Source organism: Callithrix jacchus, chromosome 14 (assembly GCF_049354715.1).
Source record: "Callithrix jacchus isolate 240 chromosome 14, calJac240_pri, whole genome shotgun sequence".
In the NCBI taxonomy this organism is placed as follows: Eukaryota; Metazoa; Chordata; class Mammalia; order Primates; family Cebidae; genus Callithrix; species Callithrix jacchus.
The window spans coordinates 10,662,811-10,679,008 of record NC_133515.1 but is presented as its reverse complement, the minus strand read 5'-3'; the positions used below and the strand labels follow the sequence as shown (position 1 = coordinate 10,679,008).

General features: G+C 45.4%; 1 long non-coding RNA gene across 1 annotated transcript in view; it reads left to right on the top strand.

Moving 5' to 3' along the window:
• The window catches only part of LOC144579227 (uncharacterized), a 28,972-nt gene extending 13,139 nt beyond the window's left edge, over positions 1 to 15,833 (top strand). The window contains exons 2-5 of the long non-coding RNA XR_013526336.1: positions 825 to 931; positions 2,554 to 10,156; positions 13,822 to 14,006; positions 14,874 to 15,833. This is a non-coding gene — a long non-coding RNA (uncharacterized LOC144579227). The remainder of the gene's footprint in view (positions 1 to 824; positions 932 to 2,553; positions 10,157 to 13,821; positions 14,007 to 14,873) is intronic.
• Positions 15,834 to 16,198: the final 365 nt, after the last annotated feature.

Sequence of the window (16,198 nt, the reverse complement as noted above, 5' to 3'; positions counted from 1 at the left end):
CACCCAGCTGCCTGACCACCTCATCCCTCCTCACAGGATCTATCCCCTGATTGTTATCCAGGGAGGCCCATTTCCCTCACTGGTCTCCGGGGAACTGTGGTCCACCCATGCCCTTTTCATGTTCAGTTCCACACCAGTCAGCACTAGAATCACCTGGGGCCATCCGGGATGTCCAGGTTCAGATATGTTCATGCCAAGGTTCTAGCACAGGCAGATCGCTAACGCTTAGCATTCCTGTGGAGTTCAAATGAATGAATAGAGACATCCTGGAAGCAGCACTTAAATCCTACCTTAATCACTGAGTGAAAGGACAAGTTGGGGTGGGGGTGTGGCAGAGGGGGAAGAGAGGCCACTCAGGGCCTCCATGTCAGATCTAAAAGCAGCTGTGGATGCCTTGGAGTGCCCTGTCGCTGTGCAGTGAGTCTGTGCAGATGTCCATGGTGGCATTGCCTTTTTTGGTGCCACCTCACGCCTCCTCCTGACTCTTGTCATCCAGGCTTGCCTGTCCTATGTCCTGGGACTTTAAGGCAATCGTTGTTTCCTACCGGGAGAATGTGCTGTGGAAAGTTATCCAGGGTAAAGGAATCCTGTTCACATGTTGGTGAACTTGTGTATGACCTCTATTAAGTAATATAATGGGTTAACCAAGGCTCTAGCATTCAGCTGTGCACCTTGGACACTGCATAACTCAGGAGATTAGTCACATAGACTCCTGATCCATTCAAAATATCCTAGAACCCAGGAAGTCCTTAGGGTGATGATGCAAAGGGTGGGAGGTTGGTACCTTGGCAAGGGGACTCTGGAAATGATGATGTATTTTGCAGGAGGAGACAAGCATAACCTGTGGCAGGATCAAGAGCTTTAGAAATAGACTTGCCTGGTCTTGGATTCTATCGTCACCACATCTCCACTGAGTGGCTGGATCACCCAGGTAGTTTACTCAGCTTCTTTGAGTCTGTAAAAGGGAGGGTGGGGAAGAGTCTTCAAGGTGGGGGTGGGGGTGGTGAGGGCTGAATGAGATGATATGAGTGAGGCACCCTGTAAAGAGGACACTGACACATGTAACTCTCTTTTTAAAGATGGGCTTTTGGCAGCGCTTCCTATCCCATTATGCAGGCAAGCTCTTCCTTCACTCCTGGTGCTGGGGCGGCCCCTTTGGCTCCGGTCATCAGGCCTCTGCTTCCTGCATTATTTCAGTCCTTCCTCTGCTGGGAAAGGGAAAAAAATTATTTCAGTCCTTCCTCTGATGGGAAAGGCACCCATCTGAAGGATTCCTCATCACCTGAATCCAGATACAGAGGGCTTCAGGCAGTTGCGCATATAAACACACACACACACACCTTTATTGTGATAAAATAGACATAATCAAAATTTACCATTTGAATTATGTTTTGTGTACAATTCAGTGGATTAAGTACATCACTTTATGCAACCACCACCCCATCCATTTCCAGAAGTCTTTTCATCTTGCAAAACTTGAATTCTGTAGTCATTAGCACAACTCCCCATTCCCCCTCCCACAACCCCCAGCCCCTGGCAACCCCCATTCTACTTTTTGTCTCTATGAATCTGACTACTCTAGGGGCCTCATGTAAGTGGAATCATACAGTGTTTGTTATTTTGTGATGGACTGTCTTCACTAGGATGTTGTCAAGGTTCATCTGTGTTGTAGCACATGCCAGAATTCCCTTCCTTTATAAGGTGAATACGATCTTATTGAAAGTATAGACCACACTGTGTTTATCCACTCATCCATTGATAGATACTTGCATTGCTTTCCCCTCTTGGCTACCATGAGTAGTGCTGCTATGAAATGGGTGCACAGAGAGAGCTGTTCAAGTCCTTGTTTTCAAGTCTTTTGAGTAATATACCCAGAAGAGGAATAGCTTGATCACATAATTCTGTTTTTAAATTTTTGGGGACCTGCCATACTGTTTTTCATAGTGGCTGCACCATTTTACATACCCACTAACAGGGTATGAAAGGTCCAATTGTTCTACATCCTCTCCAACATTTTTTCTCTTTCTTAAGAAGTGGCCATCCTAATAGGTATTATATATATATTTTAGAAATTAATAATGAGCACCTTTTTTTAGTTTTCTTGATTTCTTCATGATCACCTCCTTAGGTTGATGAGGGCAGAGAGACAGAAATTTCTCCATCTTCTCAGAAGTGATGGGACAGAGTTTTCAGAAGTGCACATGCCTGAGTCACAGCCTGTCCTGAAGACAGGGGACAGTGGGGTGAGGGGAAGCACAAACTAAGTTCAGGTGTTCCTCCTGAGTGAGGTTTCAGGAAAAGCTCTGAGAAGGGAATGACCCTAGAAGACAATGGTTTTGTCCTGCGGATGTGTCTTTAGTATCTCCATGAGGGCAATGTGTGTCTGCAAATTTTTTGATTTGGCACAATTTTGTCACTCCACTAACTGCAAGTAATAGAATTGCTCTTTCATCCAAAGCAATCATTGGTTATCTAGTGCTGGTCTTTTCTTCTTTTCTCTCTCCTCTCCCCTCCCCTTCCCAAACTCCTTTTATTTTCTTCATAAAATGGAAGCTAAATTCTCACCAGAAAGAAAGAAAGGGGCCAAGAGCAGCCTGTCTCCAGCTTGAAGAATCCTCAAGCACTGTAGTGAAGGAATCGCCATCCCAAACACCAGAGGTTTGTGTGGATCATGTGGCCTGGGGAAGTTCCCCAGGCTCTGTTCTGGGCTCCAAGCACAGCATCTTCCCAGATGGTGCCTGGAACTGGCTCTTGTGTCAGGACTTGGCCATCCGACAGTAATCACCTGCAAGCTACCTGCTGAAGAACTCTGCCACTTGAAACCCCAATGTGGCCTTTCCTGCCACTGTTCCTGATATGATCTGGCTCTGTGTCCCCACCAAATCTCACCTTGAATGGTAATCTGAATTGTAATTCCCATGTGTTGGGGGAGGGACCTGGTGGGAGAGGATTGGATCATGGGGGTAGTTCCCCCATGCTGTTCTCATGATACTGAGTGAGTTCTCATGACATCTGATGGTTATATGAGCGGTTCTTGCCCCTTCGCTCAGCCCTTCTCTCTCCTGCCACCTTGTGAAGAAGGATGTGTTTGCTTCCCCTTCTGCCATGATTGTAAGTTTCCTGAGGCTTCCCCAGCCTTGTGGAACTGTGAGTCAGTGAAACCTCTTTCCTTTATAAATTACCCACTCTTGGCTATTTCTTTATAGCAATGTGAAAACAGATGAATACAGTTTCCCAGACTTTCCAAACAGCCCTCTCTCCCAGCTGCACTGGTAGCCCTCTGGACAAAGAATAGGAGAATTCTGTGCACTTTCATTTGACTAGAAATTATATGAGGAATAATGCAGAAATCAAGAGGATGACAGCTGGGCTGTTCACTCAGTAACCCCTGGTTTTCCTGGCCTGAATCACCCTGAAAGCCCTGGAATGCCACTCTTGCCTCTGCTGTCCATAGATGGAGGATTTGGGATGTGCACCTTCACTGCATGCCCACCCCAATGAGCATCTCTCTTCTGGTGGGTGTGCCATTTGGCAAGTATTAAGTATTACACCTTGACTTTTACCCATGATAGTTAAAAAGATAGATTAAAGCAATCCAGAGTGTGCGATAGCCATAGAGAGAAGATAACAGCAGGCAACTTTTGAAAATGAATTTTGATTTAAATTCTGACATACACCCCCACAACTGCCTGCACTTCCCACTTCCTAACAGAGATCCAGGAGAAGGTTACAAGGAGTGCTGGGAAATAGTAGTTCTCCAGCCCCTTCATGCACAGGGCCTGAGTTACCCAGTAGGGCTTCTGTAATAAAGAAGAAGTGTTTCCATCTGAGTGCCGAAACCAGCGCGAGCAAGCCTCTGCGTGGGTGTGGGAGTCATAGCTCGGCTCTTGGGCCGACTTTACATCCTTGGTCTGCAATTAGCCCATTGCTCCTTCTGAGAACATGAATAGTTCACTCTGTCTTAAATGGGAATGCTGTTCTCACCCCAAGGGGAGGGAAGATGCCCAGAAACATGTTTAATGGGTTTTATTTGATACCTAAAAACATGGCAGCGATTTTCTGTTTCCAAAAAGGACATGTTGATAACTTTTCCATATGGTAGTTTTCTGCTCTGGTTGCTAGTGGCTTGGCAATTTTTAATATTAAATTTCTAATGGTAAGCAGAATTCCATCCAGTTTTAAATCCATAAGACCAGTTATATTTTCAGAGAAGTGATTACTTTTGTTTTTATTCATATTCAAAAAGGATCTCTCTGTCACTGCTATGGTCCAAATGCTTGTGTCTCCTCTGCTTCCAAAATTCATAGTTTGAAATCTTTACCCCCAAGGTGGTGGTGTTAGGAGGTGGGGCCTTTGGAAGGTGATTTAGTCATGGGGGTGGAGTCTGCATGAAAGAAATTCAAGACTTTATAAAAGAGGCCTGAGAGAGACCCCTGGCCCCTTCCATTCTGTGAGGACACAGTGAGAAGCTGCCTTCTATGAGCCAGGGAGTGGGCCTTCATCAGAAAACCCTGCTGGCACCCCAGCCTTGGACTTCCAGCCTCCAGAACTGTGAGAAATAAACACTTCTGTTTTGGGTTTTTTTTATTCTAAGAGATGGAGTCTTGCTCTGTCGCCCAGGCTGGAGTGCAATGGCATGATCATGGCTCACTGCAAACTTGACATCCTGAGCTCAAGTGATCCTTTCACTTCAGCAACTGCCATTTCCCCATGCCTTTATCCCTCCTCCCCAAGTAGCTGGGGCTACAGATGCATCACCACACCTGACTATTTTTTTTTTTTGGTTGAAATGAGGTCTTGCTATGTTGCCCAGGCTGATCTCGAACTCCTAGGCTCAAGTGGTCTTCCCACGTCAGCCTCCCGATTAGCTGGGAATAAAAGTGCATGCCACCATGCCTGGCTAGTTAATTTCTGTTGTTTATAAGCCATCAGTCTATGATATTTTGTTATAGTAGCCTGCACAGACTAAGACAGTCCCCAATCCCTCAGTTATTCCATCTTTTCAGATGTGGCTCCAGGCTCATGAAAGCCCTGGGGGACAGACTCAAAGGCACCCTCCAAGGCCTGTGGTTCTCGTGGTTCAGAGTCTCCGGCATTGCATTTCCCCATGTTACCTTTTCCAATTCCAATAACATTCTGTGCGTCAGCGTTGCCAGGGCAGATGCAGCCAGGCCCAGGATAGAAACCTTTTTTTCCAGGCAAAGATGACTCTCAAGCAGGCCAGCTTCCCTGCCCAGCAACAGGCTGTCTCACACAACTGAAAGATTCAAAATGCCTTTTCCTAAAAATATCCAAGAAGACTCTTACAAAAATTGTTTAGTATTGCTTGTTTTTCCCTGTCATGGTTGGTATTCGTAGTAGAAGAAACTACATTTATGCACTTAATAGAGATAATGAAGATGATCTTAAGAAAGGCATTCTCTGGAAATAACCCAAATATGGGTGACGCTTGATATGAAAGCCAATCTTCAGCCTGAGATTTCCAGAACTTTTGAATTGATTTGCAACCCTCCCATTAGAATTGTGGATTTTTATTTGTAAAAGGTAGGAAATTCATACCTATCAAACCCGAATAACTACTTAATGTAAAAGATAAATGAAAACCAGCCTTTCCAGATGCAACTTTGGTGCAACCCTTCACTTTTGTGACTTTTTATTTCTTACTTGCCTCTGTAAATTAAACCACTTTCAGCTCAAAGGCTGAGGCGAAGTGATGCTTTTTAAAATATTGTTTGTATTTATTTATGCCAGACACCAGGCATGCCATAACATACCAACTTGCTGATACCAGGTTATAACTTTTAAGCAAATCACTTCACAAAAACATTCCTAGAATGGTTGTCAAGGGAAGGCCTTCCCTGGTACATTTTATCTCAGGGATCTGTAGGATGTAACAGACTGTATTAGCCTGGGTCTTGGTAAAAGAACACTCTCTGTTTACGCAGAGATTTATGAGGGATGGAGCCAGCCTTCAGAATTGTTGGCAAGGATGAAAAAAGCTCTCCAGTCAACTCACAGGGACAATGTCTAGAATCACCTGGCACCAAGGAGGCTGCCGGGCACCAAGGAGGCTTCTGTCACAGGCACCCGGGACCATGCCACCGAGGCCCAGAAACTCATTTTGGAATCCAAGTTGCCTGTGCTTGCATCTGATCTGTAGCTCTCAAGTCTCACCCTGATCCCTGCTTGCCAAGAAATCTGGAAAATGTAAACTTGAGCTTTCCAGCTCCTTCTGTGCAGGAAAGTGCATTAGAATGGGATAGGAATGGAGGTTGAAAAAGTCAACTCACAGTAGCTACCACATGTGAAATAGAAACAGAGCAATTTATGGTGGGGCGGGTAGCTGGGAGAGATGGGGAAGGAACAGGCAACAGAGGCTGGGCAAATGAGACCTATCTTTCGGATGCATTCATTGGACAAGGTTTAACTCCTGGAGAATACAGTGGAGAGGCTGGGATTGGTCAGCGGTCAGAGCATCCTGGAGAAGTTTAACCAGCACAGTGCCTAAGGGGCCAGCTGGTGCCCCTTCAGGTCCACCTTACAAGCTACACTGCAGGCAGGTCAGAAAATGTCATTACCAGTTGGGTCTCCTGTCTGGGGAGAGCTCATGGCCTCTTCTCTCCCTATCAGGCATCCAGAGGCCTCTGGAGTCCCCCATTCCTGCCTCACACCCTCCTGCCCTGTGTCCAGGTCTTCTCCTGGATGGCCCAGGTTCTTGGAAGCTGGGGCCTGGTCTGCACCCCCTCATCATTTGAAGTGCGGTGTGCAAGATCAGATGTTTATTTCCATGTGTAGCTTGCGAAAGCCATCTCGTGACGGTACAGCTATTCCTTTTATGTTTGGTTGTCTCTTTTTAGCTGGCTTTCATAAAAATCACCAGATTTTAAGGGAATTGTGGATATATTTGAAAGAGGCAGTAATAGCAATGGCTCATTGTATTTTTACTATGCTTTTGCATCTGCCTATACAACCATCTTGTGGGCTAGGTTCAAGTGTCTTCAACTTATAAATGAGGAAACTGACATTCAGAAAGGTTAAGTGACTTGAATAAAGTAACACAGCAGCTCCAGAGTCTGACCATTGTCTCGTGACCCTAGAGTAGGAGGTTCTTTCCTCAATGGGAGGCTTGGTTTTGGGGTAAGGGATGTATGTGTATGTTTGTGAGTCTGTGTGAAGGGCTCATGCAGATTTTTATGAATTTTACATAAAAGCACAGACTGCATATTAATCCAACTACAGTGCACGGCAGGTAGAATGTTGCATTTTCAATTGAGATTTTACAACGTGACAAGTTTTCTGTCATTATTCTGTTGCTGTACCTTAACAAAGCAAGGGTGGTGGCAGGAATCAGGCCAGGACTTTTTATGTGCTTTTTATGTGCCACATGGGGCCGATTGGCAAGATGCCTGCAGAGAGCTGATGCTCCAGGGAGCTAGAAAACACTGATCAGCGCGTGATGAGGTCAGAGGCTACGAAGCATCTGTCTGGAAGAATGAATATTGCCTGACTTTGCCTACCAACCCTCACCCTGGACTGGCATTTCTGTTTGTCATGTCATGTCACTGGTGAATTAAATGATGAAGGGGACCGTGTGTCTTGCCCAAGGTCCTTTAGTGAGTGAGTAGCCTGAGGGACCCGGTAGATAAAGTGGAAGTCTCTGGACGAACCCTGTAGGCACAGGGAGCCTCTACCTGTGTTACTCCCTGGAGGGAAGGACCCTTCGGCCAGGGGAAGGGGTTCCTGAGAAGGGCCAGTCCCCCAGGAAAGGGGCCGAGAGTCAGAAGGGAGCCTGGCAGGCATGGCGAGAGGCTGTGGAGGGAAAGATGGGGAAGCAGAGATGATGCCGAGTTCACTCATCCATGCAGCATCCTTCCCTACGGAGTGCACATGACACTGGGGACACTGAGCTGCCCTTTACCTAAGGACTCTTGCTTTTGAGGAGCTTCTACTAATTAGATATGGACTAAGACAGTGATTCAATAACACCTAACACATGGAGAGCACTCTACCACCTACAAAGCATGCTCAACTGTGGGACCTCATTTGGTCTGCATGACAGTTTCAGAAAGCAGAAAGATCAAGGTGGCTGCTGATTTTTTAGTGAGAATCTCTAAGGCTCAGAGAAGTGAGACTCAGCTTTCCTGCTTTGCCTCCCAGCACTCTTTATTTCCATAACACCAATGGTTTCCAGCCAGAGACACATTATATCAATGCAAGGGGAAGGAAAACAGTGAAGGCAGGGCAGGGGAGATGCAGGGTTCTCCACCCACCGGCCCCACCAACAAGAGCCAAGAGCTCACTCTCTCACCCTCCTGCAACCAGATGCAGCACGCAGCAATTTTCCTGGCCCACCTCAGGAGAGGACTGCTGGCCGTCCCAAGCCTCCTGCCCATCAGCGGGTGGCTTCCTGTGTTACGTCCTCTACCTGCCCTTGCGTACTCTCCACTGGCTTTCTGCTACCATAGAGCCTTGTGAGGAAGCCACTGGACCATGCCATGGTGGGTGACAGACCACTTGCCCACAGCTCCCAGAGCAACTGGAAGGCAGGTCGGAAGGTCGGCTACCCGACAGCTCCACACTCTGTGCAAAACACTATTTCCTGGCCCCTGAACATGGTCCTGACCCCTGCTCCATCCTCCTGTACACACACCAAGAAAAGGTGGCTCCAAAGTTGAGATCATTGCTCTCATCCAGGCTTTAGATATTCAGGGAATTTCGCAGGATCACAAGTCCCAGATGCTCCAGGACATGAGGCAAAATGCAACAATTGTTGGAGAAAGGGCAGACGCTGTGCTGAGCCTGGAAAGTCTGCTGGGATTTGGAAAGGCGTGGTGGGATATGTTGAAGTATTTTGAAAACTCTTCATGTTGTATAACAGGTTTAGAGACTATCAGAAAACAGCATCAACTCTACTAGTTTTCTAGGGTTGCTGAAGTAGTTACTAAAAACTGCCTTAAATCAATAGAAATTGATTCTCTTACAGTTCTGAAAGTCTAAAGCCACACTGTGGGCGGGGCCGAGCTCCCTGTGAGGGCTCTAGGGGAGGGTCCTTCCTTACCTCTTCTTAGCTGCTGGTGATTGCTGGCAATCCTTGGAGTTTGGGGCTTGTGGAAGCATCTCTCTGAGCTCTGCCACTCTTGTCGCACAGTATTCTCTGTGTTTGGCTCTGTGTCCAAATCTCCCTCTCCTTTTTTTTCACAAGGACATAAAGACATCAGCCATATTAGTCAAGGCCCACTCTCATCCAGGAGGGCTTTATCTAAATTTGAGTGCATTTACAAAGACCCTATTTCTAAATAAGGTCATATTCGCCAGTACCGGAGGTTACCACCTTCTGGTTCAGATGGTTTTCCTGCCTCAGCCTCCTGAGTAGCTGGGATTACAGGCACCCACCCCCCACACCTGGCTACTTTTTATATTTTTAGTAGAGATGGGGTTTCACCATGTTGGCCAGGCTGGTTTTGAACTCCTGACATCAGGCAATCCGCCCACCTCAGCCTCCCAAAGTGCTGGGATTACAGGCGTGAGCCACCATGCCCAGCCAGCAATAGGATTATTCATTTGGGGGTGGTTGAAGGTAAACATAGTCTTGTAAAAAAACAATTTCTTAGCAAGAAAGTTCCTATCATCTGACATTGAATGGAAAAGAAAAAACAACAGAGAAAAACCTTTCACTGACTATAGTGAATAGAGCATTTAATCTGATTTAAAGTCCGATGTTCTAACTGCTTACTTGGCTAAACAAAGCTCTTTAATGCATTAGGTTACATATTCAGCAGCCTTAAAGTAAGATAAAGAAACTGTACAGCACAGCATCCAAATACATAGTGTTTTTCAGTTTAAGTGATTTCATAATTTCCCTTTAAAGTTAATTCCCTTCTTTAAAGGAGATTCATATTTTTGATTTCAGATTTTCTTTTTTTGAAGGAGGGAGCCTAAATTATTCTGTTTGCACAAGTGGACAGCATTCCTTTAAAAGACCAAAATTGCCAAAGACAGAAGGTATATTCTGGCAACAATGGCTAGATTTAGCAGGACTTGCAACAGACTGGCCGTGAGGATGGGAGAGGGGACGAGGTGGAGCGATTCTTTGGGCTCATGGAATGCGGTGCTCCATTAATAATTTGATGAATAAATGAACCACAGCAGACAGAAGGTAAGTGCCTTTGTCTGAAATGAAGACAGAAGGCATGGACTGGAGCAGGAGTGGGACAGAAGACGTGAGCTTTATTTTGGATATTGATCTTGAGGCTCTAGAAAGATGACACTGGGAGGTGGAAGTGCAAAACTGGGATTTAGCAGTGAGGTCAGGGTGAGGGTACTGGTGTAGGAGGCATCTAAGGGAATAACGGTTGAAATCATGGGAGCTGAGGCAATGTTTCGTAGAGAAGAGAAGTTGGTTGCACATACATATACGCTGGAAATTGTCCACCTTTAAGGGTCAGTGGGTTCAATGGTCTGAATGTATGCGTCCCCTCAAACTTCCAATGTTGAAGCCCAATGTGATAGTATTAGGAGGTGGGCCCTTTGGGAGGTGATTACATTATAAGGGTGGAGCCCTCATGACTGGGATTCATGCCTTTGTGAGAAGAGACGGTAGACCTAGGTAGTTCCTTCTGCCACTTGGGGACACAGCAAGAAGGTGGCTGTTTGCAACCTGCAGGAGGGCCCTCACCAGAACCTAACCATGCCAGCACCTTGATCTCTGACATTCAGCCTGAGATCAGGCTAGAATAGATTTCTGTTGCTTAAAAGTTGTCCAGTCCATGATGATTTATTATAGTAGCTCAAAGAGATGAAGAAAGTGGGGCAAGGAGGGCCGGAGGAGACGAATAAGATGATGGACGCAGTGTAAAGGTTAGTGTCTGAGCTAGACTTTGGTCACTGGTAGGATGACCTAGCTAAGGTTATCCAAGTCAAGACCAGACACAGCTCCAGTGAAGCACAGGGGCTTGAGGATGGATGCTGCAGGAAGGGAGAGGAGGACAGGGCTGGCAGAGCAGAAGGTCCTCAGTATCCTGTTCTGCAAGAGTAGAGTTGGAGCTGCAGTTGGTGCCTCAGGCATAGCTACCCTGGGAGGCATGAATTGCATATCACGGGGTGATGGTGGCGGGTGGCTTGCTGGAAACCACTCAGAGAAAGGCATCTTGTCAGTCTTGAAAGAAACTTGACCAGCATAGCTTCATGGTTTTAAAAGCCTGGACTCTAGAGTCAGTACCATGTTTCAATCCCAGCTCTGCTATGTTGGTGACCTTGGGCAATTTTCTGAAGTCAGTTGTTCATTTCCCCACTGGCAAAATAGTAAGAAGCTATGAACTGGCACAGATGATAAGACTTCATATAAAGTTCCTAGTTCAGTGTTCTGGGCACAGTAACTGTCCAATGAATGTTGGTTATTCACGATAGCAATAGTAATGGCAGGAACAGGAATAGTAAAGGCAGGAACACCTGTCTTTACAGACACTGTGCTGAGGTGGATTGGTCATGTTAGATTAGAATAGGACAGGTTCAGGAGCCTCTTGTTTGGCTGAATGTTGCTGAGATTACACATGTTGCCTGGAACCATGGCAGCTATCTTGGGTCCATGAGGTAACAAGCCTGAAATCCAAGTCAGTGTGCAAAGATTGTCAGGGCCAGGAGACAGAGGGAGCCTGTGTGTTTGAAGACTGAGTTGAGCTGTCAAACCAAGCCACCTCCTGTCTGGGACCTCCTCGTTCAGTGAGATAACAAATCCCTGTTGAGTGAGCATCCTAACTAATACAACACGTGACAGATGCTCTTCACGGTGGTTCCCACAGCTGGCTCCTCTGAAGAATAAAATGGCATAATGTATAGACTCCTCCCTGCCTTTCATACTACTGCGCTATCATCTCTCTAAGTAGGGAGAGATGGTGAGGGTGGAATACGATGGTTGTTCGCTAGATCAGAATTACGTGGCCACCACTATGAGGCAATTGAATGCAGATATTCTCTCTCTGTAAAGGGGACTTGGGGCTGGAGGTTGGGATTCGAAACGTGGCTAGTGAGCTCCCACTGCATCGAGTCCCTCTCCAGTTTCCGTTGATTTTACCCGCTAAATACCTGCCTCATCTGCCCATTTCTCTCCTGCTCCACGGTCACCACTGCAGTCTTTTACCCGGGCAACAATGCTCGCCTCCATTGTCATTGCTAACTCAGGTCTAGCCTTGGCCTCTCTGGTTTCTTCCTCCTACCACAGCCAGCGTGAGCTGTTAAAAACATACACCCAACCATTCATTAACTGCTGAAAATCCTTGTCTGTGTTTACCCCTTTGGACTCCAAAGTCGCTCAGGATACAGGTCTAACCCCTTTGTGGAGGGACCACCCCTGGCTGCCCAGTTGCCTCTCGGCACCTCTTCCAGCAGGTTCAGGACTCTCAGCCACACGGTCCTTTCCTTAGCTCATGGTGGTCCCCTGGGCTCAGACTGTTCCTGCACATGCTGTTCCTTTCTTCCAGAAGCCTGTTCCTGTGGTCTTTGCCTGGGTAACCAACCCTTGGAACTCAGGCATCACTTCCAGGGAGCAGCCTTCCCCGGCCGCTCCAGTGGGCTGCTCACACTTGCACAGTTGTGACTCCTGCTGGCTCCTATTTAATCACTGTTTCTCCCATAGAATCTTAAGCCATAAGAGCTGGGTCTCTGTGTATTCTGTTCGTGTCATGTCCTTGGAGGCAGCACAGAACAATTTTGGAATAGATGACTGACACTGATTTTTTTTGTTTTAATTTTTTTCCTCTCATGGTTACCTGATCTTAGTACGTTCTCCTCTCCTCTTGAGAACAGATAAACCAGGGAGGGTATGGTGGTGTCAGATGGATTTATAAGGATGGGGCTGGGGAGGCTGAGAGAAAGGAGACAGCCCATGATGGGGAGGATCAGGTAACCACACGTGTTTCACATGGCAAGATGAGACCCAGAGGCAGCTGGTAGCACAAGTCAGAAAAATGCACACGCAGAGATACCACTCCTGGCCTGCAGGCAGTGACTACTAGTGTTCCAGTTTATAATGGTTTCAAACAGATGCTCTCAAGTTTCAGCTAGCTGGGAATCTTTACACTTTGAGTAATTAAGAGCCATCCAAGGATGGACAAAAGGTGAAGATTCACAGGTATCCTGGGTGGCAGAAAGTCCCTGGCTCATCTTAAATGTCACAGCCTTGCCCAGATGGCCCAGAGTCTACTGCAGGCTTCAGTTGACTTGTCTTCTGGTCTGGACCATACCCTACCTGTGCCTGGCAGGTTGGGTGGCTGCATGAGGAAGTAGAGAGAGACCTCTGACATGTTCGTATGCTCATATTGTCTACTAATTCATTAATGTTTAATTTAAAAAATAAATTTTAAAATTAACATACAATGGAATATCATTCAGCTTTAAAAGGGAAGGAAATTCTGCCACAGATTACAACATGGGTGAACCCCAAGGACATTATGCTAAGTGAAAGAAGCCAGTCACAGAAATACAAATATCGCATGATTCTACTTGTACGAGGAGCCTAGAGTTGTCAAATTCATATAGAGAGAATAGAAGGGCGGTTGCCAGGGACTGGGAGGAGGGGAATGGGGAGTCATTGTTTAATGGACACAGAGTTTCAAAGTAGGAGTGCAAGAAAGTTCTGGAGAAGGATTATGATGATGGCTGCCTGACACTATGGTGGTATTGTACACCACTGAACTGCACACTTGAAAATGGTTAAAATGCTAAATTTCATGTTATGCATATTTTACAATAGCAAAATTGAAAAAAATATATAAAACTTTTTTTTGAAGAGCTAGAATGTACATGCATTTACCCAATGTTTGCCAGAGTTCTTTAGCAAGCTAAGAAGAAGGAAAAAAATCACTTCGAGCATTGCAAAAAGAGAGCCTGAGAACTCCCTGCACTGTGTATAGAAAACATTCCAGTGTAGCTGGAGAGAAATGAAAGGAGCAGTTGGATCTGGGAGCAGGACAAGGGAAACACAGGTGAACTCTCAGCATGCTGCAGAGATGGTAAGTTAATACCAATTAACTTCTCTTTATATAATATCCATATCTATGCTTAGTTGACTACTTTAAAGTTATAATTATTTATTTTTGGAGATATTGAATAAGCTGCATATAGTTCTCATCCCATGATGTGCGTTTGGACATTCTCAAGCATTCCCTCCGTAGTCTCAGTGAAGTCTGAAGCAGGGATGTCCTCTTGGTGTAGTTCTGGGCTCACCGCACAGTCTACTAGGGCCCTCCAGTAAAACTTTCGGTGGTGATGGGAGTGCTCTCTAATCTGTGTTATTTAATACAGTAGCTATCAAACACTTGAGATGTGATTAGTGAGACCATGGAACTAAATTCAAAATTGTATTTAAATTTAAGTCTAAAAGGCTATATGGCTAGGGGCTACCATTTTGAACTGCCCAGGTTAGATTTTAAGTACAGAGTGAACATGCCAGGTAGCGCCCACCTTCTGGAGCAGAACTAGAACTCTCCAGAAGGCTCTGACCTGGCTGTTGTCTTTTACACAGGTCATAGTGATTCCTGGCTTCTTGTTAGAAGTAGATGTTTGACTATGTAGGGTGGGGCCACTAGGCAGGGGCAGCAGAGTCTAGGCCAACCTTTTAAAAATTAGTATCTGCTGGAGAATTAAGCCCTGCACAACATAATGGGAGTGACTTCTTTTCTCAATGTTCCAAGTCCAGTACTTAGCAAGGATAATTCCAGGAGTGCAGGGGAAAGGTGAATTGATTCTATTCCATGGATGTCTCTGGACCTCAGGGCTTGCTTTTCTCCTGGACCTGGGGTTGAGAAGGACTGATATAAAGACGGCGCTCTGTAAAGTAAAAATGATGCACTGAATCCAATCTTCTATTTCCTTCCAAGGACGTTTTTCCTGAACCTACAAAAGCACAGCAGGTGTCAGAATGGAGTGACAGCCTGTGGTAGACCAGGCCTTCTGATCCAGGTCTTGCTCGATGGCTGTTGGTATACAAGAAAAAGTCTTTACTTCGTCGTCTGAGAAAGCAGTTCTAGCCAATGTCCAAGCCATGACCACCCTTGTTTTCTTTGGTACCACCCACATCACCACCACCCTCTCCCCATCATTATCTCCAGAACACTAGGAGGACCTGATTTCCTGGCCAGCCATGCCTGGCCCCACATGTGTGGGTTAAAACAAACAGCCTTTAAGAGCCTGCAGGTGCACACAGGTACACAGAACATAGGTCATGCTTGGCACACAAAACCTCTTCTGAGAACTTACGTATAAACCAACTCATATGTTTAAGGCAATACATAGCTTACGTTTTTAATAGGATGCCGAAAAGTACAAGCAAGAAAAGAAATATATAATTCAGAAAATATAGAAATAGAAATTCAATTAAGGACAGATGAAAAGTTCATCTCTTTCCCTTCCTCTTCAATTTCCTCTTCAAAAAGTCTATTTTGTTTTCTTTCAGAATTTGAAGAAACACACCTGTATGTATGTATGTATGTATGTTCAAGTTCATGCACATGCACACACACACACACACACACACATATAATTTACAGGGGGTTCAAAATATACAAGCACAAGGACTGGCTTTTTCACACACTATGTAAGGAGATTTTTACTGTCAGCACACTCAACACCTCTCCCTCTTTGCCCTGGCTGTATAGTATTCCTTTCTATAATGATAAGCATTGAATTAGGTCCCCACAAAAAGACATATAACTCCAGTACCTCAAAACGTAACCTTACATGTAGATGGCATTTACAAAAGTAATCAAGTAAAAATGAGGTCATTAAGTAGGCTCTCATCCAAAATGGTGTTCTTATTGTGAATAAAATTTCTTTGAAAAGGAATTTGGAAGACAGAAACTTTATTCTAGAAAACAGTTTGCAAACTAGGAAAACACAGCCTTTGGTATGAAACAAAAGTTTATTTCAGAGAACAAAAGGAAGACTCAGTTTTGATAGCAAAAGTTCTTGCCCTGGGTTCCAATCAGGTCTATTTATGCAAATAAAGGATTGAGACTCGTTTAATTCTGATTGGTTGACACAACTGAGTTCTTATTTGGTCAATAACAGCTAAGTGTTGATTGATCAATACAGCTGAGCCTTGATTGGTCAAGGCAGCTGAGTGCTGACTGGTTGATTATGGTGAGCTCTGAAAGTCTGAAAGTTTAAAAGGTGTGGGTTTTGGGGAGTATGTATAGAACATGTG